This window comes from Spea bombifrons, chromosome 9 (assembly GCF_027358695.1).
Source record: "Spea bombifrons isolate aSpeBom1 chromosome 9, aSpeBom1.2.pri, whole genome shotgun sequence".
NCBI lineage: Eukaryota > Metazoa > Chordata > Amphibia > Anura > Pelobatidae > Spea > Spea bombifrons.
Window position 1 is genome coordinate 6274753 of NC_071095.1, and position 27157 is coordinate 6301909.

Here is a 27157-nt window from a genome sequence, read left to right on the forward strand (position 1 = left end):
GGAAAATACAAGAAATAAAAACAAAAAAAAATTTTTTTCTCAATCATAGCTTTTATTAAAAAAATAGTTTACATGAATTAACATTTACTGGTAAAACTTTTTTCCTTTGGGGTCGTCTTATATTCAGGCTTTTTCTTTTTTTTTCCTAAGTTAATATTCAGATTTTGGGGGGTCGTCTTATAATCAGGGTCGTCTTATAATCGAGCAAATACGGTATATATATATATATATATATATATATATGTGTGTGTGTATTCGGCATTACAAACTTTAGATAAGGGTAGATTCTATCCTGCCAAACAGTCTGAGACGGCGTAAGACAGATAATCAGTAATACATTCTATTAACTTAATGAATTCTCTATGGCTGCCAAAATTGTCTAAATGTATAATGTCTGGAAATGTGTTTTATTAACTTGTAACTAGAACTGGTTTTCTGTCGCAGTCTGGCTGGCATTGGATTAAATATAAAACCAAGATGTCTGGGTGGAAGGTAATGTCATGTCTTATTGACGGTCCTCCATATGCTAATGCATACTATACGAATCCAGCTAATTCATTCAAATGCGTTTCATTTTTAAATAGATAATCCTCCTGCAAATAATTTCAAGTATTCCCAGGTATTTAATTCTGTTGCTCACAGTAGGAATTGTTCATATATAATATATAATGCATAGACATTATATGCAAGCCATAAAGAGCTTTAGGCTTCCTAAGAAATAGGACCTTATTAAATGATCCGTTAGATAATAAAAGCAATTTAAATCAGGATACAAAATAAAATACAAAAATGTATAATTTTTTTTCTGTTCATTGGGTAATAATAATAAAATAATAACTGATTTTCGGCGAATTCTTCCTTTTTATATTTCATTGGTCCGGACCAATAAGGATGGGTCTGGACTAATTAGCGGCAGAGCATGCACCGATTGGATGGATTAGGGTTAGGAATTGGACTGGGTCATTGGCTGGAACAGGCAGAACCAGTCGGGTGTGGGTGGGGCTAAACTACATTGCTCCACCCGCACATTTACATAATACCCTAATGCGAACCGGGGCAAATTTATATTTCTTTCAAATAGAACTTGATGATTGGATGGAAACCGGTTTACATTTCCAAACAAACTAAAATAACTTGTATTTCGGAATGTTTTAGCCCATTTTTTTTGGTCTGTGCCTTTCCGAACCTTCATAAAATGTCTGCCATTTCAGGATTGTGATTTTTTTTTTTTTAAAGCCAAGAAAGGACAGGATAATATTAGAGATGCAGCCGAAGGAGCTTGTCAGGGAAGGTTAATGATACATATACCTGCTTCTGTGTTAGAAGGAGATAAATACAGGTCAGTGACGAGGAAGAGACCACGGCTTTTCAAACCTCGCATGAGTGACCTACCGTCGTCTTTCACTTTGAAGACAGGTAACCGATAAAAATCCAATGTTTCGCCAGCTTTACAAATTCAAAGCATTCTATGTACTTCCCTTCATAATTGTATTTTAGTATTTAAATGGGGCCAATGCGGCAAGTTGTGCATACAATGAAAGATTGAGCCCTACCATCGAGGGTAAACATTTCTGAGCGATAGCTAATTATATATGCGTTCTTATGCCAAGACCGTCGATCCCATGATTCCATCATAAAACCCAATGACCAAGGCGGGGGATCCCATGTGTCCCCCTACCCCCCCCCCAAGTTGAGGTTCCCACTGCTGTTTCGTAAATGTATCATTTTTTAAAACTAGAAAAAAAATAAAATTCATTTTATGGCCCAGAAAAACCGACTAAGTGTCTCCTTTTTCTAGTTTATTGCAAATCGCTAGGAATAGACGGCTTCGTACATTGAATCCTTATGCATGATCACCATCAATAATGTGGGTCACATCTGCGGCTTGTAATCCTATCCGAGAACTGCTTACGCAGCACAAACCGAATAAGCTCCTAGTGATAGTGATTTATCGCTGATCATTTATTTATGTTCTACATTTTGGGGATCAGTCGGTTGATCTCATTGTAGCAAAATTAACCGAAATATGTTTTTTCCGCCCGTCCTCGTGGCACATACTGTTTTGTTACAAATACATTTATATATATAAAGTTTTTTTTATTCGAAATAGCATTGTATCTTTACCGTATTCTAAAGAAATAAAACAGGCACATTTAAACACGTAATGGTGCGTGTGTGTATGTTTAGACTTGTTTTACAGCCTGCGGGTTGTTGCCATGATACATGACCTCTTACCTTGCCTGGAATATATATATTCTCGATTAAAGGTGTACGGGAGTTCTGTTTTTCCTTAGAGGACATTTTCATCTGTACTGCAAACATTCCCTTTTTTCAAGGCAAATTTTCATAAAGCATTTCTACCTAACAGATTTGGGACTAGGGGAATTTCTGACAATTTCCTCTTTTAAGGATTATTCCCTCTTTCTGCCTAAACCAACAAAAAAACAGCAACTTAACAATAGTACAGAAATAATTTAGTTTGGAGAAATTATGCGGAGCCTAAGAATGGAAGTTAAGAACTCCAAGCGAAATCTCCGGGTCACAGGAGCTCCATTTGCTCCCACCCACTCCCCATCCTATTCCCCTCCCACCGCCTATAAAAATGCAAGTTGTTTGGGACTAGCTCCACCCATGTACATGGTTAGCCCCACCCACATGTGTGGCTAGCTCCACCCATCAGTTGGCTAACCCCTCCCAAAGAAGTAGGGCTCCAGGTAGCCCGAGCCAAGTATGAAAATAGGTTTCTAATACATTATTTATTTTAATCTGCAAACACAATTTTGTACAGAAATGAAAGACATGGATTTTTTACAAAATGGCTGACTTCCGACTCTTTTTGCCCTCGTCTTCCCAATAGGTTGCATGCTTACAAGACCAGGGCTCTCTTCTCCTTCGGTCCCAGCGTGTCTGAACATGCGTTAATCTAATTGCCCCCTTATATCTTGTCAGTGTTGGTGTTATTGTTATTTTTTTCCTGTCCTCGTGTTATATAATAGCGCTATGGAATCTGCCGGGGCGCTCTATAAATAAATGTAACGTTAGATTTGCCTTTAAACCCAACAGGAGCCAAATAAATAAAATAGCCAAATAAAGCATTTCTGTACATCACCATTTACCGTTTTAATCTATTTCCATTATAAATATATATACAAGCTTAATATTTTATGAAACGTAAAATGAAATAGAAATTGTTTTCTTTCCTCTTCAATTTGTTTAAAGTAGTTCTTGTAGCATACCTGACCCTGTAAATTCCGCACTATTTTCACAACTGTCAAATGAACATATATATTTTTTATGAAGAAATGCATTATTCATCGAGCAGAAACAAAACTTTATGCTAACATTCTTCCGATAATATTAAAATACCATCACAGATGTAGTATGTATGGAAATACGCCTGGGTTCTATTCCAAGTCTATTTTCGTTTTTTTCATTTCATTTTTCCCGAAATGTTACACAACAGCAAGTATGACGAAATTGGATGATTTTTGTGGCTCGTTTTTCTGCGTGCCGTTTGTATTTATGTTCTGCCGTGGTAATAGCTCCCATCAAGAAACCAAACGCGACATTCAGCAATCTACTTTTCTTGTTCTACTTGAAGCTCACATGATTTCAGAATTTGAATCGGAACATATTATTTTCATAAGAAACCTTCACTTATGTCCTGGCTGGTCCTCTGTGTAGGCTAAATTGAAAAGAAAAAAAAAAAAAAACTATTACAAGACCTTCTCGAAGGATTTCCAAATAAGCTACAGATTTAAATTTACTATATTTTCAACACAGCGGAAGCTAGTCGTTCAAAGATATTTTTTCCCACGCAATTGTATTTCAGTTAAAATTTAATATATTTAATATTTTTGTGTTTAAGAAGTCAATATTCCAGTAAATAACATTGAATATAAGAAGACCAGTGTTAAAGGAAAAAAATTAAATTAATGAAGCCAAATCACTTAATTTGTGGTTCTGAGAGGATGATGTAAGCATATGAGGTCATACGTAGAACCTTCTGAGATCCCCATTACCTGGTGGACCAGGGACAGGAATCACTTCTTATTCCTGCACTTTGTTGGTTATTATTTTGCTTTTAATTGAGTGAACCTGGTTTTGACATCTCTAGCATTGTCTTGACCAGTAGACATTTTTAGTGGAGGTGTCTTACTGCTCTAGATCATTTACAGCAATGGTTTCCAGAGGAACCTCAAAAGCTATTCAACGAAGTATGGGAAAAGAGGGTCATGAACCTCAACATATTTAGAGGACCTCTAGCTCAAAGTTAAAGCACATGGTTCCTGGAAACAATAGCTAAAGCTAAGGCTGGATTATCATGACTGGTGGCCCTTGTACAAAGAATATTGATGCCCCAAAAAGCTTGGTACACCAGGAACATAACTAAAAAAAACCCCAGCATGAATCTTGGCTCTTCCTGGTACGGTCACTGGATCTTTGTAGTGTTTGAGGTCAGTGGACAATGAGGGAAGATCGCTCTATTTCTATCTGGTCTAAGCTCATTGGCTGAGACACTTGCTGACTTCTTTGTTAGCTCGTGTTCACAGCCATCATTTGTCAGTTGGACAGCTACAGAAAGTCAAGTACAGTGTCCCAGATTGCCCAGGACAGTCCCTTAATCAAAGTAGCTGTCTGCTGTCTCGTGCAAAATGTTCCAGGACCTCGTCACGTCCTGGAATGAAGGGAAATAAATGCATAAATATAATATAGGCTGCCCTTTTCAACCAACATCTGCAACTAGACACAATAAATCCTACCAGAGATGATGACAGTAAAGACAGCCAGGGCTCCACGATCTGCTCCAGGACAGTGCAGGAGGACCTTTAGGCATCTGACTCCTTTGCTTTCCCGGAATGCATGCGCTGCCCTTATATCTCTTTAGCTGCCTCTAGCTCTGACTTCTCCTCGGAGGGTGCTAAATCAATGTCAACAGCCCTTCAGTGCTGGTAGAGGCTTTGCGCACCCCGGTTTAACAATTTCAGCAATGAGTTGACTCACAACTTCAGGCAGGGTCCTCATGTGGCAGCCAGTCCAGCACTGAGAGTGTTAACCGGGGTAGCTTAAAGCCTATGATTTTAGAGAATTTAATTTCCTTTTTTTTATGTTGCTGGCAATGTAAATGACACCATCTTTTGACCTCATGTCAGCTCTCCTGTTTCTCTCCCCGGTTTCTAGCCATCCTCTGGATTAACCCTGTGTGACAATTTTGCATACCAGCGGCAGAGGATCATCCTTTATGGTTTTTGTATCATTCAATTAGAATGGTAATAAAGTAAAGTAGCATAATAATCTAACACATAACACTCCATACCTCTCAAGTGGCCTGGTTTTCGTCGGACAGTCCAGATATGTTAGGGAGATGATATTCGTTGTGTTCGAACCCACATAATGTTCTGCCAAATAAAATCACAATATGCCATTAATTCACTCATTTCTTTTATTATTAAAAAAAATTAGCCCCATATGTTTAGACGACTTGGGTTTATGATAATATGAACATACACATCTCTAATTGATCCATCAATTTATTACAGTAAAAGCAAAGTGTCCTCCTAAAAGCATCTGCATAACATTATTTGCCTTAACTAGACCCAGAATGCATTACTGTTATTACAATATTACTAAAATCAATCTATCAAAAGAATACAAATTTGACATATAAGTATTTTAATGCAGAATGCTTTAAATAAATAGGTTTTATGTAAACTAACCATAGGTCGATTTTAACCAAAATCCATGTTTTGCGTTATCTTGTGCGCCTGATGTTTGGAATCTTAATATACATTATAACTCCTAGGAAAGGTTGCAATATAAGCAATATCTCATTTTGAGAGTTGGTCTTCTTCATGTTGTTATTTGAGAAATCTAAAAATAAATAATATAAAGAGGAACTCCCATGTAATAATGGTTATTTTCTTTAAAAAAATGTTGCTTTTTATATTTTTTCCCATAGAATTAGTTTAGATGCACAGATGGAATCACTTTAGGCTGTTTTGTGATATGTAGGAGACGAGCACTTTTCAAACACCATGACCAGCTGATTATAAGCAGAACCTCCGCTTTGGTTGATCAAGCCATTTGTCCCTCTGCTCGTTTAAGGTCTATGCACTAAACTCTGAGTCGTCAGTTGAGTTACAAAAGAATTTATGGGTCTACCTGAATGGCATGAGTCTGCACTCAATGAACCAACCTCATTCCTAAACGTTAAAATGCGGTCGCGTTGAGCCAATTCTGAAATTCCAAGTCTTCCATTGATATTGTCCAGATGAACTCTACAGCAGTTGAGTTGGGTGTTGAGTTAGTTCTTTATGTCTTTTTTTATTTATTTTTGGTTTTGTTTTTGCTAAAATTATTTTGACATTTTTCACTTAAAAAAAGCTCTCTCTGAACATTGCTCAAATAGGCAACAGGCAGGCAAAAGGGTAAATCCAATAGGCATTCCAGGTCTAAAGGGAAATCCAAGAGTCAGATCCAGAGTCAGGCATGAAATATAGCTTCAGACAAAGTAATTTAATGAACTCACACCTGTGTTACTGAGAGGCAGGGGCCGAATCATGACATGGCCATAACATCCATGGGGTGACAATTATAGGTTGCCCCAGCTGCCACACAGAGAGGGGCATGCTTGAGCCACCTGGCAGCAAGCCCCATGAGCATCTTTCTACTTCCAGCAATGGATGTGACATCAGCACGGGGAAGGACCTCAGCCCCTTGCCCAGGCACCAAGATCCCAAGTCACGGCTCGGGTTAAAATTTTCATCTCACCTCAATTTACAGTTTACAGAATAAACTAAATTCTTGTATTTATATTTGGGTTTTTTCTTTTCACAGTCAGATGGTAAGAGTGAAAGGTTTTATATCCATAATCCCACTAGAATGGGCAACAATACACTCTGAATGGAACAATCATGCCATGGTGTGTTTCTTAGTAGATATTGGCTGACTTTATTTTTTGCAAAGAATTGAAAACAGGTCACCATGCATTTTAGCAGTTTTTCCATTAGGGTACTGAAAAGAAAATGCATAATTACGAGTCTTTCTCTGCTTCGAGGTCATTGTTTCTTTTAACCCCTTAATGACAAAGCCCGTACATGTAAGGGCTAAAAATGCATTGTTTTCAATGGGTTTAGGGACCGCCCATTGTCCTTAAGGGGTTAAAAAAGACTATCCCTTTACCGGCTGATGGACACCTAAATTGTTACAGAGGAGATCAAAGGAGTTATTTAATTTTCAGCTGTTGGTGCTCGATAAGAAAAAAAAAGATTTGATTTTCCATTTCATTCTATTTAGTGATCTGACAACTGTTATTTAAGACATTTTCCAAAACAATACCGAGCACTTCATATACCAAAAATTACAGTGTAGAGAAAAGAAAAATCTACCTTTTTTTCAAAAAAAAAAAATACAACAGGCAAGAGCGATGATGAAAAAATCTATAATTTAGATTGTGGCTGTCTCCTTTTGAGTATGTAATTAAAGTATGTATTATTGCCATAACTTAAAAAGCATCAATTTAAAAAAAAAAAAACACTAATTGTGGCCAATAACTGCATTCACATTAACACACTAAATGCCATTAAATAATGGACCTCGTGTAAGGAATTTGAAGAATTACCTGTAAGAGTGGGGAATTTTCCCACCAATTATAAAGCTTTTTTGGGTCAAAAAGACCCATTTGGTTGCCATACCTATTAATATAGCTTCTTTGGATAATAATTATTTTTTACGATTACATATATTGTTTAAATAGTATATTTGCATGTATTTAACAGGCACTTCATATGTAATCAAGCCCTAGCAACACAAGCCATTTCTAAATTCCTTATAAATCTTTTATTATACCTCAAACGTAATTCAATTCTATTTCTGGCTCTTGTCATTTCTTTTCTTTTTCACGCAACATCTACAACCCTCCTATAATTTCAAACCCAATATTCATAATCTCTCCAGAATAAGGGTAACGGTGGCGCTTGACTTTACTGTTATGCCCGTCATTAAATGAAGAAATAATTTGTATTCACAGAACCATGTATCACGAAAAGCTAAACCGCCTCTTCCCAGCCCTCTCTTCTACCTTCTCTTTTCTTAGCTAATTCTGAGCAGATTTACATCTCCAAAACACAACATTTAACCAAGTGGACTGATTCATTCTTCAGAAAGTGTTGCAAATCAGTTTATAGTATATTTGCTATGCTTTTTCTCTCTTTTTTTATTTTTTCTTCATTTATATTTAACACAAATATAAAATGACAACCCGTAATAAGGGTCTTAAAGTATTATTTTTTGGGTTTTTTTCTGATTTCATGTTCCTATTTGCAAGAGGCAAAGTGGTGTTCTCTTTTTATCTCAAAGGATAGGTTTGAAATATGGTTTGGATAATCTTTTTTTTTTTTCCAAAACATTCAAGTGGTAGAATGAGTTTGAGGTTTAACCCAAAATGCACAAATGGTTAATCCTTGCATGCTAACACGTATAAATCAACATGCAGAGTCACTAAAATGTCAAGTTGTTTGCAAGCACATGCAACTTGAAATGCATGGGCATGTGAGAGAATGTAAGTTCAATTGGAACTCACATGTTCTCACCTGAAACTTGTAAAATATTAAAAGCCTCTGCAGCGCACGTGGTTGTACTTTGGGGTCAGGAAGGTGACCTACATGGAACCAGTTCTCCCTGTTTAATGACTTCCTCTGAATCTGTGTCCAACCATGCACTGATTGGAGATAACAGATGTCCTAAGTCAAATAACAAATGATATAGGAGGACACCCAGTTACTGGAGGATACCACAGCACCTCTGTTTTTCATATAAGATGTGCCACATACTTTATTGTATTATATATCTACACCATGCCAACTGAGAAGCTTTTAGTTCTACTCCTATTATTGATATGATATCATCATGACACCTTAAATATACTTTTTAAGAGTACAATTCTACTTTTCAAGTATCTAAGATGTTTTTACTTTACCACTACAAGTGATTTGAATTAGAAATTCCTAATAATTCCAAATTGTAATCAATAGAATACATTGCACATAGCTGGTTAGTTTTTTGTTACGACTTACGTTTTGCTATTTTGCTCAAAAGTTTTCAAAATAGATATGGCTAGCGAGTTACATAAAGGAAACAAGAAAAAGAGAAAAATCAACATTTCTAGCCAATTCAAAATGTGTTTTTAGTAACTATCTGTCTCTTTACTTCTTGGAATTATATGGGAAATAAAGAACCTTCTACCATATCATTAGCATAAAAGAGAAGCCTTAATTCCTCATGAAAGGCTCTACTTGTTCTTTCAAAGCATTCGTTCATAGTGATGTGTTAGCATTTCAACCTCGTTGAGTAATGACTTATGATTGGCGACCCCTGGGTATAAGGTTATTATGCAGTATTAAAATTCAGATGTGATAATTGATGTCACAAAGAGAAGATTAGAAGGCCGTTCCATGTTGCCAAAGAGATATAAACACAGGGGAATAACCTAATTTAAGTATGATAGTCATCATCAAAAGATAATGGACATCCACTGTCGAACGCATCCTAACGAGACTAGAAGATCTACCATAATTGAACAGCTCTGTCTTTGCCATGTCTTTCTTCTGGCTATTGAAGTTGGCTAAGAGCATTGTAGTGGAGACGTCTCGACTCAAACTAGACCTTAGAAGTTTGGTAACTTGGGAAATACAATCAGATCAAATTTTTACATAATACGCCAACAATTAATCTTCTATTTGCGTGTAGAATATTAAAATGGAGCACTGGAATTTTTCTTAATCCTTTATGGACTGCAGAAATAATGAATGCAAAGAGTTATGTTGCTCATTCAGTCTGGATTCAAATGGCCAAATAAATAGACATATTTATATTATTTTAAATCGTTAACTATGTGTTTAGGTCTACACTATCTAAATATCCTCCACAACACACAAAGATAATCAATCCATTTACCTTGATGGACAATGGAGTTATGATGTCCACTGTGTCTCACACATTGGTGATGTTTTTGTGTGATGTTTTGTTTTATCAGACAATTTTTAGTGTGTAAGCTCCTGAAGTAATTCAACAAAACTTAATTATTATTATTATTATATATTTCTAGATTTACAGTGTTTGCAGTAGCTTTATATTAAATGGATATCAAATTATATCATATTAAAGGAACGATAACACATTTCAGGATTTTTTTTGTCTTTTTGTGGTTGTTGGCGTGGTTAGAAGTGTATCTGGGTGGCAAGGCTATCCCAGGACATTTTAGGTGACCCTCTAGCCTGTTGATAGCTATGTAGCTGAGTAAGGTATTTAGACGAACAATAACAACAATTATATTTTTAAATTCCTTTTGTTTTATTTTCCATTTTTTTTTTTTGTCAGAAGGTAGGGGAGGACTGGTACCTTTTGTCCCTGGCCAGCTGACCCCCCCCCCCCGCAACATGCACACTGTATATTCTAACAAACATACATACACTAACAAACACTTGAACACACATTTACTCGTGTTAACACACAAATATTTATGCATATACACTCCTTCTAACAAACACAGTTACACAATTATGCTAATATATTCACACATGCAAACACACTCGCACAAAATACTCATGCTGACACATACTCACATACATACTCATGCTAATATACACACTCATACTAATACACACGCACTTACACATACATACTCATGCTAACACACACTCTTAACACAATGGTACACATACACAGTAATGCTCACAGTCCCTTTAACACACACCTACAAACCCATACTAACACATGCATACATACTAACTCTAACTTTATTGTTTTTTACAAAAGGGACTGTTGATGTTCATGGAAGGTCTTACATGTTATTTGTTGTATTACGAGATATTTGATGCGAAATTACAGTGAAACTAACCTATGGCTAATAGTTACCCTCAACGCACAATATTTCATTTGATATTCCATACATTCCCCAAAAACACAACTAATCGGATGTGCCAGACTTTAAAAGCCAGCGTATTGTTCTTAGTTTTCATTGTGTTTCTAAAATCTTATTAGGATGAGTACCTTTTCACAATTTGTTCTTTAAAGCACCCTATCCAGGACTATCTGTGAAATTGTTATCTTATAATGGCGTGACCCTTCCTTCTACCTGCTCGGTATGTGTTCCTTGATGTTGCTGCTAGTCCCTCCATTTCTCGTAATGTCTGACCTAAACGCCTTTCCTCTTCTGTTTACCACCTGCCTTCAAATCTAATTTAAAGGCTTACTGCTTCCAAGGACTGTTAAACATGTTCCCAATAACGATTTAGGTCCTCCCTTTTTTCCCCACAGGCATTTCATGTACAGACTGAAGACATTCATAAAATGTTATTGTCTCCTTATTACCGCAGAAGCCATTGTTGATTAAATATTGGACCTGATCTCTAACAAAAAATATATTGTATACCTGCTAGCTGTGTGACGTTAAGATATTTATTTCTTAAATGTTAAAGTAAAGCCAATTCGTCACAATTATAGTCTTCTTATAAACTCTGTTTTTTATAATACCTGGACTGTGGGGCTTGACTGACTCCTCTGGTAGGACTAAGGACCCTATCCTAGGAGCTTCCCAGGGTAGCTCTCCATTTCCGGTGGGAGTGGCTTATTGAGGGACAAGCAATATCTATACTGGCCTTAAAGTAAGAGGGGCCTCCCCACTGCTCTTACTGTGGTTAGCCATGCCTTATATTAGGTAACCATAAGTTATCAGGGGGTAGGAGGGGGAATGGGCAGGGACAGGGTGTGACCAAAAGCATTCTACTCTCCCTGTGGGGAAAAAAAGGGGAGAGGTTACCGGGAGATCCCGGAAAGCAGTGCCTCACCTGGAGACTTTAGGTTAAATAACAAAAGTTTGCAGGTATGATAACTGTCCATCCATGCCTTGGCATTGGACGATTTATTCACACTAATGCCTTGGGCATGAAGGCCTTCTACAGAATAATCAGGCCACTTAACCAAGTCCAGTTGCAGGATGTGTTCATTTGGCTTTTTTTCCCCTTGGACTCCCTGTAAAAATAAGGCCCTAGACGTTTCTAAAGCCCTGTCCCTATGGGTCCTCCAAATCTATGAGCCTTCTCTCTGCCAATTAGCATTAGGTATGTTTGCTGAATTGATTTCGAATACGATTTTTAAATGTCCTTAGGGGCTGTCCAAAAACGTAGCTCTAGATGTAGACCTCATAGTACCAAGAATGATGCCAACTAAACTTCAGTAAGAAAGGTCGTTGTGTATGATTAATATGACTCGCATTTATATTTCTGACATTTTCTTGGCTTACTTTATAATGGAGAAATTAACTTAAAAAAAAATTTCATTTGCTCCTGGTTGGGGAGGTTACAACAGTGCACGCTGTTTAGCTTTGCTCGTTCTACGTTGCCTTGGCTTCGGGAACATTTGCATGGCGGAGGAATAAACATCTACACAAAAGCTTTACAGTTATTTTGCATGTGATGTGATGTTAATGTTTGAGTGACTCACGGTTCAGTTTATGGGTCAAAATAAAGAATAAATAAACAGCATTGCGCGGCCTTTGCTTGCATGAAGTTACAGATCGATGTGTATTTTAAGTGCTATAAAACATTAACTAAAAACACAGCTGTTTTATACTTTAATTCCAGCTTTCTATGGGTTTTTTTTTAGCATATTTTGGTACAACTTTGTAAATAGGTTATGTTTATATTTTTGTGTAATTATAAATCACTGTTTGAGTACTAAATGATAACTCTTTGGGTTATTGTCTAAAAACGGGTGTTTAGCTGGAGGTCCATGGGTTTGTGGTAGACCTCCATGCTTCTGTGTGGCCACCATGCTGCCTAAAAAACCCATAGGTGTCCGTCCCTTCGTTTGTTCTAATGTTACATGACCATCCATATTTAAGCAGGTTGGATGATCCTGATTCTTTATTTCATTCCATCATGAGTCAATTAAGATCGGTAAATATTTTACCTCCTATTGTGTCTTGCCAAAAGGTACCTTTAGGGCTTTTGCATGGCCTCAAGGAGATATCATGCAGAATGAATACATTTTATTTCCCTGGGTCTTTACCTTTATTTATTGTAAAACTTTACTTCAAGAATGAGATCATGTGACTATTTTGAGTATGTATTTTTTTTTGTTTATTTTGCTAAATTCACTCTTACTGGAAGTGGGACCTTTATTCCACAAATAGGTATAGAGAAAATATGCTTTTAGGCATTGATAGAGGCATTCGACATAATACATGCTAATTGTAGCTTTGCAAGTTAAAGGTGGGTTGGTAAATGCTAAAAACATATCGTTAGTTGTCAAAAGTCTTGTTTTACATAAAACTAAAAAAAAAAGTTACCTTTCTGAAAACCTTATCCTCCAACTCCATGAAACATGTCTCAAAAATTAAAAGTCTCTTCAGTGAGTGGTGATTTCCTTCTTTTCTTCTGCAAAAAGTACATGACATCATATACATGCTGGTTCAATGAATGCTGATGGGCTCATTTGATTTCTTGCTGCCAAAAGTAAGCCAGGCATGGATATAGAGGAAAAGAGTGACATCCTTCAACTACTATCCCCAAAAAGTCATTCTCCATTGTATCCAAGTAGTCCAAGTGCCAATGGATCTATTCCCCAACAGCGTCAATAGCATCAGGTATGGACTGAATATCTGGAACACCGGCAAAGGCCCTTTGGGCCACTGCCCAACATCTTCTCCATATGTTGAACCCAATCTGCCACTCCAGTGATCAGGTGCTGTAGTGTGTAGCCACCGGCAACATATGCCTACTTAACCATAAAAACACAACGTGCGGCCTCTCATATCCAGCCATTGGCCGCTACTATGTCATTTTCTGCCCCGGTCTTAAAGTGCTATGGCCAACTCATTGTCCCCAGTGTGACCCTGAATACCCTGAAATTTGGTAATAACACTGTAGGGGTTACATTTACAAAATTGAAGGTTATTGAAGATGAACAGTTTCATGGTGTTTGACCAGATCAACGCCAATGCTTGGCCAAACAAATTGCAATTAGCGCCAGGATTCTTCGTAACCAGTTCTTGTTCAGTTCAAAACCGAGACTATTTCCATAGATTCAGCCACGCGGTGTCTAGCAAAATTCAAACAGATAAAAATCATGTAACTGCATTGTAGTGTTCCAACATGTGTGTTTTATCATCTAATTACAAGTTTTACCGGAGGCAAAGTTGCTTTACTTCTAAAGCATCTTGAATTGTGGAGATTTAACGCAGTCAAATGCTGTCCGTGGCTTCGGTTTGAGGTTTCCGAGATATCGTTCTTTGTATGTTGTGTATTTCAAAGGGACGGAATATCAGTGTTACAAGAGTATCGAGTACAAAAAGTCTTTTTTAGTCTGCACATGACAATGAAAAGACCTCAAAACTGTCAGCGGAGATAACAGTTACTGAAGAGTTTCTGGGGCTGTTTGAACATATAGCGCATGAGACTGGTAACAGTTTCATCTGCTGTCCATGGCTACCTTCTGGGGCAAGCCCACCCAAACAGCCCGATAATATATCATCAAAAAAACACAAAATGCCTAGTTTAAATGTTTTTTTTATAATATATGAAACGTCCAGTTTTGAAATATATAAATTGAAGAATAACAACCCGTGTATCCACAAAAATAATACTTTAGTTACATAGATTTGGATAATGAGTCTTCTTGGGAAATCGTCGGCATGGAAAATACATGGTCGATATAGAGGACGACGTCAACAGAGATCTCTGTATATATCGTGAGGGATGATGTTCATGATGAAACCATAACCAGTTTGTTAAAGAACGTGTATTTTCAGCACATGACATCAAAACTCATAAGCCGTTTAGCTTCTCCAACATGTCGTCGTCTCTTCGTCAATGGCCCTTGTCATCATGAAAATTGTCTTCATGTATTCACATGTAAATAATAATGCTGAAAACAACATGATGTCATAACTACCCAAGAGGCCTGGACTGGCCATCTGGCACGTGGGGCAAAAGCCCAGTTGGACATTGCCCGACATCGCTCCATCCTACCCGATCTGCCACTCCAGCATCAGATCAGTTGCTGTTCTTTGTGGCCACTGTGGACATGCCTGCTCGTACACTGACGCCAGGGGCGATATAGTATAACAAAAACATTTATACTTTAGTTCTTGAGAAATGAATCCAAAATCTGATGTTATCCACAAGATAAATTTTTCCCCAGTTCTTGGCTACCTTAAAGAACACAACGATGTGCCAGCTGCAAGTGCCTATGATGCCTCAAGACATTCTTGATGGCTTTTAATTTGGAACACATAAACATATCCAAAAATTAACAGCCAATTATATCGTGACAAGGTCCCTCTCCAAAAAATACATTTGTTGTCCATAGAGGGCTTTTGGAATACCCTGAAAAATATGAGAAAGTTGGCAGATATGGTTTCGTGGCCAAATGAGTCTGATCTGCTTTCATGGAGTAGTAAACAGTCCATACAATGTTTATGGGCAGAAACACATCTCTGTGATGTTTTCTATTAAAAAATTATCAGTTTTACCATTTATTTATGTACCATTGTGTCTCCCTACGACTTCTCACTCTATGTAATCGTAATATTTGTTTTTGTGTTATTCCCTTCCTGGTCACAACTCCCATGTGATAAAAACTCATCTTGGACCGATACCATTTGAAACTGTTCCCTTAAAGGCATACTTACTCTCAGAAATGAAAAATGATTATGTATACCAGAAGATGACATGCGGTGAAGCATGTTCCCAGCTCCCCGTGGGGTAAATATCCCTTTGCGCTGCATCACAGCTTCAGATATTCAGGACGGGTATTGGTGTTTGGCTCTAACATTTGTCTGTATTTGCCATAAGGCAAATCTATCTATTTTAAGGCACCGTACTATTCTTAACCGGCAGTACGAAGAGATGGGAAGAACGCTTAATTCTTAGACAGAATACAAAGATAAATATCCTACAAAATAGGTCGAGTTTTATATAAATGTATGAAAACATTCGCCTTTATGACCCATTTTTTAAAAAAAATATGCAGTGTTTTCTCATGTAAGTAAAGCATGGTGGGACTGGCCATAGTTAGAGGGCCCTGGCACTTTAAGGCACACAGCTGCCAAATGAGGTACGGGTGGCTGCCGGCTGGATATGCGCAATCACATGTTACACTTTTATATTTACGCCGTATACTGCCAGGCATATCACATCTCACAATGCGGACCCGATAGAATCGGTAAGTGTGTAGCCCTACCGGCACCTGTCCAGTGTGCCGGATGCCCAGTCCAGGCCTGGATTAAGGTGTTCATTTATAAACTAGTTTTATGCTGTTTCCATGGACTCTATAGTTGCCTAAATTGCTAAGAAGGAGTTAATAACTATTTTGGCAAAACCCGTCCAAAACCGTACACTTCTCACCAGAACCAAACTACAGTGTCCCACTTTGGCCATTTCAAATATTGTAAGTTTTCCATAGTTAGCCATGAGTTACATATATTATTCAGAATAAATAAATATTCACATACCTGGGAACTTTCTAAATGAGCGGGCCCTGAAACTCTTAAAGTATTAACCCTTTAATAGTCCATTGTGAAGTTTCTATATAGTGGCTCGCCAAATGTGTTCCTCAGTTGACTCTAACAGCCGTCCCAATGGAAACCTTGACTTGTCATTATTTAAGGACACACTTAATTGAGTGAACTGCAATTAAGCAGGGATATCAACCAAACCATAGTGGTAGCAATAGCACCAATTGGGAGTCTTATATATGGTCATAGGAGAGTAGAATAGGAAGGCGACAGCTCCAGGCCCTGTGTGACCCTGAGAATCTGCCCCTTCACCTTGAGACTTGGGCAAAAACAAGGTCCCAGAGTTCCCAGGGATGGTTATTTGTTATTAGGTACACAAATCATTTTAGATACAAGGCCGAGTTTAAACATAGGGGGGTTTTCACTTTATTAAGTGGAATTTCTTTTCCTTTTTTAAATGCATTTATAAGTATATTGTAAGGTCATAAGCGAAGGGTCCTCTTCTCCTTCTGTACCAGGATTTCTTTACGTACGTTAATCCTTTTTAGTCATTTTCGCTCTCCCTATTGTAATAGCGCTACGGATTCTACTGGCGCTCTATAAATAAAATCTAATGGAATGTAAATTGCCATATAGGAATTTTAGCGAGTTGTTTTATAAGATATAGTTAAAGTTCGGGATTTTTTTTTAATTTCTTTTGTTGTAATAAATTTGCGAATGCAATTTACACCATATTGTACATGCATACCGAGGTTTTATTTTCAACGATGTTATCAAACACGCACCTTCACAATGACATATTGCACCAGCAAAGCAAATTAATCCCACAGAAACAGTGCTGCCTTCAATTATTGTCTGTAGGAGCCATGATATGTGCTATAAATTGTTATGGGGGAAAAAAAAAACCCATCAAGAAAATTTTGCGTGGGTTTGTTTATACATAAATTTGATCGTGATGGGAAATAAAAAATACATAGAAACAAATTAAAGTTTACTTTTAATATTACAGTAAAAAAATAAAAAATAAAAGTAGAAATATGACCAAAAATGTAAGTGTCAAAATGATTAATTAGCCAAAAATAAAATATTAATAACAAACGTGAATTCAAGGAGAAAAACATTTCGCAATCTGCCTGTATAATCACTTAGGGTTATAAAGTATAAGGTTGACACTTTATGGTGGAACTTGAATGATGTTGGAGACCCCATAATGTTATATTTTAATAAGGGACTTCATGGTCCCAGAATAGGAGTGGGGGTGGATAAACCATTTTTAAATACCAATTTGCTTTGGGAGCTTGTATGAACCCGAGACAAAGAGATAGTGCCCGAAAATCAGGACTGTTGGGAGGTATGCCGATGTCATGACGTTAAGCTCACCTTCTCAGAATATTAAATTGGTCAATAGAGTTGCGTATGAATGGTGTCAACCAATAGGAGACAGCATACCTGTAGCCATCTCCAAAGGCACAATTAGTAGTCTTGATGCAGTTCCAGGTTTTAACACCGGGGGCGCTGTTAATGGCTACTCTCCATGTTAATAACCAGGACCAGTATATACACTAACTGACTAATTATCCGCTGCTTTCAATGAGAGGACATGTAGGTAAAAGTTAGTTATTTAAATCAGTTAATTTTTTTATGGAATTTGCTGTTGGACAGGTAATTAGAAGGACAGAGGCTATGAATACAATGCACACTCAAAGATTAAATTAGCTCATTAAATATTTATTTTGTTTGCCAACGTTTTGGCCACACAGGGCCTTCGTCAGGGCAAAAAGCATTTTTAAAGGCCTTTACAAAATGTTTTTAGCCTGACATTGGCCGTGTGTGACTGAAACATTGGCAAAACAATACTTCTCATTTAATCTTTGAGTGTGCATGGTATTTATATTACATTTGCATCTGTATTAGAACGTTTTATTTAGAATTTGTATTTATTTTTCAGCTAATTTGTTTTGATGATGTGTAGCTAGATAGATGGATAGATAGACAGATAGATAGATAGATAGATAGATAGATAGATAGATAGATGGATAGATAGACAGACAGACAGATAGATAGATAGATAGATAGATAGATAGATAGATAGATAGATAGATAGATAGATAGATAGATAGAGAGGGATATAGATAGATAGATAGATAGATAGATAGATAGATAGATAGATAGATAGATAGAGACTATCCACTTGTTTCCATTAAGAAAGTGCATTACCTTTTTTTTTTTTTCTTTGCCATCTACTCCGCCACTCGAAGGGTTAAGAAGAAACCCAGGACTGCGATAATCATGGGAGGAGAAATATGCCTTAGAATGTTATCGTAAACACCTCTATACATTGTAGCAGAAAAAAAAAAAACACAACTCCTTCCCATTGAGTGTTAAAATGCCAGGGGTTGTCAAAGAGAAGACATGTAAACAATGAAATAAAAACACCTACCTCTGCTGTTATGTTGCAAATGTTGTTTAGGTTTAACCTCTTATTTCCCATGAAAGTCTTGAATCAGTAATTGCATTATATAGTTAGTCATTGAATGTGGGAGTATTCTTTGACTTAAACCTAAGATGATAAAATGTCTCTTTTTTTTATATTTTTTTATATTTTTTTTACACACTGTAATATGCATAAAGCATTTTTTTTATTATCAACGAGGAACTTGCTTTATGCATATTACATATATTATATATATATATATATATATATATATATATATAAAAAAAACAACATAAAGCATTCTCTGTGCATGTGGGCGACACAATACAACAATTTTATTGTTTGGATAAATTACATCACTAGGTCCTTTTGCATATAAATAGGAGACAAAGTACATTAATCTCTAGAAATGGACCAGCTTGGTTCACTCGCTTTTATTTACAGGGCTCCCTTAAGATATAGAAACAAAATGAACCGTAGTGCTGTTTTTTAACTGTTTATGTGCTGGTGGGGGGGGACATTTCAAGGTAGTTGCACTGCTACTGCTAAGCAGACCAAGAAACTACAGATCCACAGACGGAAAACTAAAAATCATAGGAATTAGCCAAAACTGTGCTCTTTCGGTTGTCTAAATCATTAAAATCTGCAACAATAAAGCCAATAGCATTGAGTGTGACATCTCAGTGAAAAGACGCCTGGAAAAGCGTTACTGTTGCTCGAAAAAACGAGCGGAGCTTCCAAGAAAATCAATGAAAATAAGATATGTGCCAGTAGCCAAAGCATTCATTGGACTTGGCATGAAAATGAGTGTTATCGTGATGTTAATGTGTGAAACCCAAACAGAAATCCAAATAATAACAGGCTGCATTCTCTGCAAACTGTAAGTGGGAAAAGATCCACTCTACCGAGAACACAAAGAACAAATGGGTAGATAATAAACTTTCAAGCATGCGTCGTGTGAGGGACGCTGTTGGAAAATGAACAGTGTTGCCAGGGTCACCCATGGTATATAAACCCTAGTCCAAGGAGGTTACCTCTGTTCGGACATCTTGGATTAACCCTCAGTAGCCCTTGGATTACTAGACCTCATGGTCCAAGCACCTGGCGTTCACCAGCCAGATATTTTAGGCTTCTAATCTTGTGGGCTACGTCCTTGTACTACAGTTCTTCCTAAATTCTTTTGGCTCCTTGGTGTTCCTTGGTCCTTGTGTTCCTACGTTTATTGTCTTTTTGACTTTGGCCCGTCTGGCTACGTTTTTTTTTTTTGGTCTGCCTACATAAATCCAAGCTCCTGGCCTCTCGACACCGGACGTAGCTCTGTTTTTCCTTGCCTACATTGTTTCTGGACTACTGGTCTCCTACCCTTGGCTTGTGTGACAATACACTCTTTGTGACTGTGGCAACAGGGGAGGAAGAAGGAGGGACACGGGGGGGTTGGAACTAAAGAGATCAGACTGATAGTATAGATTTGTTCACCTATAGTCTTCTACAGATACAATGTTTCGGATTTCACAATTTTAGGCATCTTGGCGTTTTTTTCACAATTGTTGACATCATTTTAAGAAATCCAGAATTGTTGATATATTTAGTTGGAAATACTTATTGACACTCGTGGAAATGAGTACGTATCTGATATAAAATGAGTTGAAAATAATTATTTACTTCAAGTGTACGCTTCCTTTCTCCTCCTTTTCTAGAGTGGCTTATGAAGACCATTGAGTACTATTTTATAAAAAGAAGCACATTTTTCCTCATCGGCTTGATTTTTTTAAAAAATAAAACTGTACCAATGAATGTGTTTTGAAAATACGTATCCATACTCAATGTGGAGTAATCACTATGGAAACCAATAGAATGCACCTGCTGGTTGCCTAATTTATTGCACCCGCCCTTAAATTTCCCCATTCAAGAGATAAACCATTGTGTTTTCATTTTTTGCTACATCTACATGCACTTTTCTTACAGTGACATTAATTGACTTCTGATGCAGCATGATTGCTTCTGATAAGGGATTATTTAAAAAAGATCAATTGCCATGCAAAGTTCAAAAAAAATGTGGTCGCCATGGCAACTAATGGAACAGTCCCAACACGGTCATTCCATTGGTTGCTATGGCAACACGACAATTTTTTTTTTTTTTACAACTTTACTCCAGAATTCTTTTATTAATAATCCATAATATAACTAATGTAACCGTAATATATAATTTATATAAAATGTTCCCAAATTGGGTAGCAGCCATCCATATACGTTCTCTGAGCAACAAAAATCCATCGTAATACGCCAAGTGTCATTTGTGGGTTTGTGTTGCGTTTTCATGGTATCTTAAAGAGGATGATCAAATGTGGAAAATAAAATAACGATAAAGAAAAGAGAAGAAAGTGCAGTCCTATCAACTCAAGCGATCTTAAAGACTAATTGAGCAAATTCTAAACGTAGGTCCAATTAAAGAGCTTGTTTCTTCTTAATGTTTCATATTTCTTCATAAATAAATTGATTAAGTGTATAGAATCCATACTTGTTTTAATGCAACGTTCTAGTGCTTTTATAGATTCTTCTCCGTGCTATGACATGTCCCATCATGGAGACCTCAAGGTCTTTCTGGTCCAGTTGGGCCGGGCAAATTCCTCTTAGAAAACATGTTATTTATTTAGTTAGGTTGATAGTTATTCAGTAACGTACATCTTCTACTGCACAGCCTCCATAGTGTAAATGGGCTGGTTGGCGAGATCTCCCTTGTAACCAACCCATTGAGCGTTGGGGGGGACCTGATCTCCCAAGAGCACGGCTTGTCGCGTTTCGCGCCAGAAGGACTGCCGAGGCCCCCCTGACCGTCACTGATTACCCCTTTACATCCTAAAGGCTCGACTACCGGCAGTGGAACCCATTCTGCTACGTTTGTCTCAAGGATATATAGTATGAATAACAACAGTCAAAGACCAATAGAGTGAGCGGCCAAAAAAAAATTATTCGAAAGGACTCGAAATTTATCTGCTGCTTCTCTAAAGCGTAATGCATTGTATTTTGTAGTCACAGAAGGTTTAACTCAAACGATTATGGAGCATTGAATCACAGCCGAAGAGTAAATCAAGGAAGCACATGGAGACTTTTACTGCTGAGCTACATTTGCCGTAGATTAAGTCACAAGCAAACGTGATGACTTAATACCCACCTTATTCATTACAGGATCAGCATTAATTTTATGTTTCAAATTTAAGACCACAATACGTACCAACGTCAAGTCTAAGTACAAAACGATTTTTCTGCAAGACCATAGTTTTATTTTCCTGTGAACAAACTTGTTAAATAGCCTTAGCTGTACTGTGCCTGAAAAATATTAAGTAGTAATAATAATCAATATGTTATATATATATATTTATCCCCCAGAAGACTACAGGTAATCTGTCTGATCATAATGAATTGCCGGCATGGAGTAATATTATTGATAGCCTGTAATATTATTAACAAGGCTTAAGCGTCTAATATTATGCCAATATTGCTATCAGACTGATAGAAAAATCATGTTTATGATGTTCTGGTCAGGGCTTTGCAATATATAATTATATATTTATTAAGATGGATTCTATTAGACCATGGTGGGTCCTTTCGGGCACGCGCATGTGCCTAAAAAGAAAAAAATTACTCTTATCTTCACTTGTCTACCTTCTATGGTCCCAAACTGAGGACATCTTAAAGGTCTTTTGGGTATTCTGTCCACCCTCTCCAGAAACCTAAGATTCTCCATTATCTGTCATGGCAGAAAGTTTATATTTACCAGGTAAATTCTAGATATACGTGGAAATAGACTAAAGCCTTACGGCTAACATAATAAAGAGAAACAGAGAGAAACAAAATGGTGGATTTGTACGAAGCTTCTTCATCAGGTCCTCCTTGCTCTTAGGCTAAAGGCCCATCCTCTCTAGTTATTGAACGGTGTCTACTTCACTGAGAGGGTGCTGGATAAGTGGAACGGCATTCCCGTATAAATGGTAAAGGTTAATACAGTGAGGGAATGTAAACATGCATGGGACAGGCATATGGCTCCTGAATCTCCTGGACGAGACCAACGACTTAAGGTTTGATATTTTACATCAGGAAAAAGTAGATGGGCCTAATGGGTCTGATCTGTTGTCAAATTCTATGTTCCTGTGTAACAAACAGTAATTGCGATCCATTTGTGGGAAGTGACAACTAGATAAAGTGTATTTGGATTATCTGGTCTCTATGAAGCCTGTATGTGCCTGAAACGACACATTAACAGAGAAATCAACTGATTGTAATAGCTTCATTTACCTTCACAAATACGAATGTTGAGAAAGGTCACAATTTTACTTTTTTTTTTTCAAAAAAAGAAAACATAAAAATATCATAGTATTTAATATTAACCTAATTCTTAATAACCTCAATAACCATCCCTGAAACTTAAAAGCAAGAATAGGGTAATACAGGGCTGGCCTGGCGATCACAAAGCAACACTTTAAGGCCGGCGGCCACCTGATGACGTAAGTGCAGCCGACGGCACCGATGTCCAGCGGCCCAATGGGCATTGGACCCCTATACCAGAGGGCCAGTCCAGGCCTGGGGTGATATACATACCTGGGAACTTTCGGCCTCCGGCTACCCTGAGCCTTCCCTTGCGGGACGCGGCCAGGACTGCCCGCTGACGTCAAGGGATTCAAGGGAAAATGGGCGCTCCCACGACCCGGAGGATTCGGGTCTCGGCCAGGAGGATTCGGGTCTCAACCAGGAGGATTCGGGTCACAACCAGGAGGATTCGGGTCTCAACCAGGAGGATTTGGGTCTCAACCAGGAGGATTCGGGTCTCGTCCAGGAGGATTCGGGTCTCAACCAGGAGGATTCGGGTCTTAGCCAGGAGGATTCGGGTCACAACCAGGAGGATCCGGGTCTTGACCCGGAGAAGCGGTGCTTCACCCAGCAATCTTCTGGTCAAATCCGGAAAGTTCCCAGGTATAGTGATATACGAAACCCATGTATTTTTTCAGAATTAAAATAAGGTAAAATTAGGACAGTATTGGCACTGTACTAACACTTAAAAAGTGAAATTCTCATACTTCAATAAACAAATTGTAATTTAACGTTATCAGTAATGTAATAATACTTCTCGGGTCTCTTTCAAACCTAGTATTTTTTTTTTTCCCTTTCATTTTCCGATATTTTTAATCCGTAGATTAAAGCTGGCCCACTTTGCAATTTGTCATTATACTGTGAGAATTTATACGCCATAAGTCCTACCACCCTCATACTTTCTCTCAGTAGCCTTAAAAGATTATACAAAATTATGTACCAAAGCGATACCAGTATCCAAAAATAGAATGTTTAATGGCCACGAGGATTAAGCATTCTGAAATGCAGAAAAGATGTTTGCGAAAAGACAGGATTAACTCAAGAGAATGCTGTTTTTTTTTCTCTCTCTCCTCCTAAAGAACATTATTTGCCTGTGGCTTGTATGTATTAGTTACATAAATTGGTGTATGCATGGACCGCATAAAATAAAAAGCAACACGAATGTTAATTTGCGTGACATTTATTTTTCTATGGGGAATGTAGATGACGCCGACGATATTATTGCAAAAGGTTGTTTTTTTTTTTTGTTTTGTTTTTTTAAAGCCAATAAAATAAAAAATATTGTAAATGCGTTGGGTAAAATGCAAATATCGGCTAGGACGGCCGCAATCTAAAATGATCTGGATACTAAGGTTTGAGGGCAGATTAAAGGGAAAGTATTGTATATTGTGTGGTTTATTAACTTTGGACATCCACCCGGCATCAAATGCTGTGTATTGGGATAATAATGCTAATAAAAAAAAAAAAAAAAATAATAATAATAAAAAAAAAAAATTATAGTTCTGTATAAAAGTTACAAACATAATAACAATAAAAACTTTACTTTTTTATTATTTTTTCTAGAATAGTATAGCACCTTCATTGTGCTTAAATTAAATCATATTTAAAAACGTTCCTTTTTTCTGAAAGCTTTTCCTGTAGATTTCCCAACGAACAATTATTTTGCGATTTTTTTATTATTTTTTCAAAAAAAAAAAACTATTAGGCATAATAGCATTAAAAGCTATATCTGCCATTACCAATGCTCAAGTATAATTAAACACACATCAACAGGGCTATAACATAAAAGTAAATGATGTTGTAATTCTTGAGTTATTAATTTGTTTTTAAATTATAAGTCTGAAGTTGAAAATATAATGAAATGCCATTAAAGACACCAAGTGTGCCTCGGTTTGTTAAGTTATTTTTTTCTCAACATAAAGCATTGTTTATATGGGCTGGATTAGGGAAACCTGGAGTTTCGTAAATTAACTTTCTTGTTAATGCAATTTAATAATATAATATTGATGTATTTCGTGGAGTCTTTAAAATGTAGCTGTGAAATTTTTCCGATAATTGTGTTTTCCTCCATAAAAAAAACAAATACCTATTAAGTAGGAAAAGATTTATTGTACTCTTTTCTTAAATGCGAAACTTTTACAGTTATGTAAACTGGAATAAAAGTAAGTTTCATCTTAGTATAAAACTACATTCTATTTAACTTAGAGACGCATTCTCAGTTTAGGTCTATGGATCCATTTGTCCATCATTGAAAATTATGATTATTAAGACTATACTTCTTTTTGTTTGCGCGTGGTACTGATAATATGGTATTGGAACATGTTCAGTTACACAGGTTCTTCTATGTTAGCTTCTTTTTTTACCTTGGAAGCCTTTAAATGCAGTTTATGTTTCACTCATCACTAGTATTTGCAGTATCTTTTTAATCTTCTCTTGAAAGTATACTTATTCGTGTGTTATTTCAAGATTTAGGGAAACAGCTGAACATTTTTCCTTCCTTCCTTCCTTCCTTCCTTCCTTCCTTCCTTCCTTCCTTCCTTCCTTTCTTCCTCCTTTTCTTCCTTCCATACTTCCTTCCTCTCCTTCTACCCAACCTTTCTTCCTCAGTACTTCCTTCTTCCTGTCCTTCCTTCCTTCCTTCCTACCTTCCTTTCTTGCTTCCCTCCCTCCTTCCCTCCTCTTTTTCATTCAACTACATAATACTACTGAAATGTGTTCAATAGTTTTCCGCTGACATGACAACAGTGCCTTCCAGCCTATAACTGCTCTGTACCAATGACACAAAAGACCTAAAATGTGTTGTTGTAATAGCCCATGGCATAGAAATGGTTATAATTTGTTTTCCATTTGTATTCTTTACTTTGGGCAGATTCAACATGCATTTTTAATATTATTTAACAGATGTCTTTACCAAGTCAGTTTGCCAATAATTCACTATGAGAGTTACGTTTTTTGTCTTCATTTTATTTGAAACGTGATCAGTAACTAAAGAAAATAAAGAAAGTATGGAGGGCAGTCCCCATAGTGTCAATGAGTCAGTTGGGGAGATCAGAGATCAGCCCTTTGACTAGGGGCATTACAGGGATACCTGGACCTAGTCGGCCTAGGCCAGAATATGCCACTGCCAGGCTCACCAGAAGTGGAAGGGCATTATCAGGAGCCTGACCAGGCTAAATCCCATCCTCATCCCATTCCATTCATGTAGAACCTCGTTATCCAGAGCCTTAAATAAATAATATACACCTAGTTAACCCCTTAAGGACAATGGGCGGTTCTTAAACCCATTAAAAACAATGCATTTTGAGCCCGTACATGTATGGGCTTTGTCATTAAGGGGTTAAATACTCTAATAAACATTTGCATTTTGAAGAAGGATAGTATACTTTGGAACTTGGCTTGGTAGATTATAAGACTATTAAACCTTCATTTGAAAAATATGATTCAGGCCAACCTTGAGGCTTTCTTGGAGCCTTTCCAACAAAAAAAGATCATCAGTAGAACAAACTTAATCCATGATAAGTAGAACGGAACCAAATATAATGCATAGAAGAAGATTTGGATATATAATTTAATATATTCTTGGAAAAAAAAAAACAGTTCTCCTGAAAGTCCGTCGCGTTAGGCAATGTCCTTTTGCATAAAATATACTAAGTCATAGTTATCAATATTAAATGTATTATAAAGCTTGCATGAAGGTTGGTCGAGGGCTATTATTATTTTATGACTGTAGGCAAGCGGCCAGTTTCAAATTGCTCAAACATCTTACTCCTGAAAAATGATGTCATCTATTTTTATATTATAATATTTACCAAAAGTGTTTATTGAGAAAATACAGAAGAGAG

The 27157-nt window shown here is 37.0% G+C and overlaps 1 protein-coding gene across 1 annotated transcript in view; it reads left to right on the forward strand.

Annotated features, from left to right (window-relative positions):
- Positions 1-27157, forward strand: part of MDGA2 (MAM domain containing glycosylphosphatidylinositol anchor 2) — a gene marked incomplete at its 5' end in the record, with an annotated part of 232745 nt that overhangs the window by 78330 nt on the left and 127258 nt on the right. The gene's annotated exons all lie outside the window — the stretch shown is intronic.